The following is a 4,406-nucleotide window of genomic DNA, read 5'->3' on the forward strand; positions in this document are numbered from 1 at the left end:
CCTTCAAATATGATGTCCATTGTTCCATGTCTTCTATAGTTTTTTTTTATTATAATGGTGTCGTTTATACTCTTGGTTGTATGTGTGGAAGTGCTATTGTTTTTAGATGCTGCACCAGTCTTTTCTATGAATCCTGAGAGTGGCGATGGATACAATTCTAATTTGTTGGTATATTTGTCCATTAAACTGAAAGTAGGCAGTAATGGAAAGATTGGTAAGATTCATGAGTCAGGGTATTTCACTTGGTATATATGACTAGAATAGATGTGCTATTTAGTACTGATGTAATGGATTCTTCGCTAGTTCTTGTCTGGATGTAGTGCTGTCATCAAATGAAATAAGAAGTTCATCTTTTTCTTAGATCTTGTGTGTGTGTGTGTGTGTGTGTGTGTGTGTGAAGAGTCATTGTAATGAGATGCCAAAACTAGATCTTTGGCTATATTTGAAGTTGTGATCCCTGGATTCAATTGGATGAGATGTATATTGAGCTGTGTATTTTTAGGTTTCCATAGACGTGTGGGAGAATGGACTCACTGCTTTTTATTTACAACTTCCCTTTTTTTCTTTGCAATTTGACCTTTCTTGGTTGGGTGATTGAGGATTTTTTTGATCTGATTGTACAGTTTCTGTATTGGGTTGGTATTTATTGGGATGTAAGTTTCTTTGTCTTCCAGTTGTTCCTTGTTTCTCTGTATATTATGTTCTGTCCATAATAACCGTAGTTTAGCCTTGCCTTGAACAAAACAACACTCTAATCAAGGAACTACAAAGAGGAAAACATATTCTCATCAAAAACTGACTGGGCAAGCCAATGCATATAAACAAGCGTGTAAGTCTACAAATCAATAGCACTGATGTTAGCTAGTTTAGTAATGCAATGTCTTCAAGCAAACAACAGCTCAGAGAGCATAAAAGATTCCACCCTCCACTCTCTAAAAATGTATAGCCTGCTCCATACTCTATTCTGAAACATGTAATGCTTTGTAAGTTTCTTTTGCTCTGAATAAATTCTCAGTAGAACACTAAAACCACTGGTACCAAGGTCATGCACTTTGAAGAAAAGATTACTGATAGTTTTTTTCCTGTGCCAGACATCTAACAGTACTGAGCATCAATCAATGTATTAATCACTATTCCAAAGACATTTTGAGATTGTTCAAGTTCTTTTTTCAGTAGTTTAGTCTTCACTATTATTTATTTATTTATTTATTTATTTATTTATTTATTTATTTATTTATTTATTTATTTATTTATTTATTTATTTTAATTCCATTTATATCCCGCCCTTCTCCGAAGACTCAGGGCGGCTTACAAGCTTAGCAGTAATTATTAATTACTATTAATTAGTTCATTACAGCAGATGTAAAGTTACCGGTCTCCTTTTCAGCAGCCATGTAATATCAAAGCATAGCTTAATCATGATTTACTGAATAAACCACAATTGGCCATATACAGGCACTATTTATTTAGCACATTTCACAATCTCAGTTTAAATTAGATCTGCCTTTTGAAATAATTTCCTTCATGCATTCAGTTTTGCAGACATAACCAGATTAATTTAGAGATGCAATAACTATCTTAATTTTAGGCTTAATGTGATGTGCTTTGTGGTTTATAATTTATGGTTCAGTATACTGTGTTAAGCAAGCCATTTGTAGAGTATGCAACTTGTGATTTACAATATTTAAACTCATCCAGTGTTAATGTACCATTTATAGGAACCTCCATTTCAAAGTAACATTTTGGTAGCATTTTAAATAATAAATGGATATGCATTGATTTTGACCTCTCCCTCTAAAGCAATGCAATACTTAGGTGTTCTATTTTTTTTTCTTATGGAACTACTCTCAACATAAAACAAAATGGTATTTTATTCACGTAAAGGACTATTACTTTCTTCCACTGGAGATCTCTCTGGAGTTTATCCCAATCCTCCAGCATAGATCCAGTGTGCAGAAATACAAGGAATGTTATGCAGTCAGGAAAATTTGTATGACTGAATAATAATCCATGTTAATAAACAAATCTCTGTAAACAGAAAACTCTATCAAACAGATGATGATCACCTTTTTCATGTAGAAATAAATGCGATCATGAAACTTTTCTTACTTTATCATATTTGGAGTTGATATATTGATGCAAAAAAGATAAAAATATTTTTAGACCAGCTCTTTTAGACAGCCTACAATCTTCCCACTAAAAAAGTTATTCAACACAAATGCCAAGAGGGGGACACCTTGGTATTTCTAACATTGAGGATTCTGAGCATCATTTCTTTTTAGTACACCTGTAGATATTGTGTTAATTATGATCACATGCCATTACATTATTGTCAATTCTTAGCAACCACACAGATTTTCTCCGTGGCATTTCAACTATAGTGGCAAATAATTAAAAAGTACAGCTTATAATTATGTAATTATGTCATGATGTTCTACTTTTGCCATACTTATTTTTTAATTGCTTTACTGCTATAAACAGTCAAGAGTTTTGCAACTGCAATGAATAAAAATGCAGTAAATAATTTGAGACCTCAACCCACTAGAATGGGGTTTACAGGTAGGTGAGCAACATAGCCTTCTTGATGTATGACTATTACTGAAGAAGGCCAAGTAGAAAAGATCAGGGCAGTTCAGAGCCATGTGTTGCCCACCTCTAAAGATTTTCTGAGCAAACCCTATGGGGGCAGAGATATACTGTGAAAATACAGGAATAATCACCCTGGAATGTCCCAGGGGCTGCATGCAGACACAGGGATATTTTTTAAAATAACTTTTCTATGGTTTAGTCAATGATACTAGCACAAATAACTTTCAACCATATGGCTAAATAAATGAACCTTTTTCCTACTTCCTTTCCTGAAGGCAAAAAGTTAAAGCCAGATAAAAAAGAGCCAACCAAAACTTTATATCGACAAACAGGAAGTATCAGTTGCCTGTCTCTTGTTTTCTATAAGCTTCAGCTTTTGCCTCACTGCATATTAATTTGCCTTATTTTATAATACAGATAACGTAAAATTATTACCAATATCAGCTTCAATATCTTTCATTTGCTTCCTTACCCCATTGCCCTTCTTGCTTTTGGATTTTAAATCATATTACCTGATACTATGTTCAATTTTTTTTAAAAAATAAATTTTGTAAATCTTCAGTAGGCCTATTACTTAACAAGGATCCAGATTCTCCTTTTTGTTGCCAGAAAATATAGCTATTATTATTTCTGAAGTGTTTGTTACATACTTGTTATATGATTGTGTCTCTGTTGATTAAGTAGCGGTAACAGCTGTCTTGTCATCTCACATGTTTAGAAACAAACTGAAAGGTGTAGACTTCAAAAGCACATTAAAAATTGTAATGCTTTTTATTCGTGAATTAAAAGGTTCAAATTAACATCTTCTATTGAGCCAATCTTTTTATATATCCTAACAAAAGGAAAAAAAATCCCCCACTCAGAGCCATATATAGATCTAATATACTCTTGAAGATTTTTCAAAAAAACAAAAACAAAGGGGGAAAAGCAATGTTTTTCTGTGTGTGGTTAATTTGGATGTTACTGTGGGTCAAAAAAAAGGAAACATCATATGAAATGCTATGAATTATTAAAAAGAACAGATTTTTTTAATTAAATATTTTTAGAAACAAGGAATTTTTCAATAGAATAAATATACTGCAAAGTTCTCCCTTTATGTGGACATCTGTTTATAAAAGAATATCCAGATTTTCCCAGAGCTGTTTGCTTTACTGCAGGAGAAAAAAAAAAAGCTGGCTAAAGAATAAAACAGGAACTTACGTGGTTCAATAGAGCCCTTGATCAAAATTACATATTCTTCTTTTAAATCAAACCATGGCAGATGGGTCATCTTCAAGCTTTTTATGAATAGATATGCAAGCTTACCACTTGTTCTTCTAATTAATTTTATGCTTCCACTTTTGTTTCTACTATTCATTGCCAAGTTCCTGTAAGTATTCTTAGGTAATTATCTTGAAAAATTTGGAATTATTTGGAATTAGCTATCTTATCGCTTAGTTCCAAATGACTGAGGAATTTCTAGTTTCTTAACATGCTTCATTGCAGAAAAATGAGCAGCTAATGCTGTGGGCTATAAAATCAGATTCAGTTCTTGTTTACCTTGCTATACAAGGAATGAAGTTTGAATCGAATCTGATGACACTATCCAACCTAGGTCCATTGAGCTGGAGTACATGAACGAACACACACACACACACACACACACACACACACACAAACGTACGGTAATAGGATTTTAGGTTGCTAATTGCACTTATACTATTAGATCGTTATTTTTGCTAAAGCAACTAATTCTGAAGTGCATTTCAAGTTATAAATGAAGTTAAGAGGATCAGGTATTTAGTCCAACATTGACAGAAAGAACTGACTTGGAAATC

This window comes from Vipera berus (genome assembly GCF_964194415.1).
Source record: "Vipera berus genome assembly, chromosome: 3".
NCBI classification, from domain to species: Eukaryota; Metazoa; Chordata; class Lepidosauria; order Squamata; family Viperidae; genus Vipera; species Vipera berus.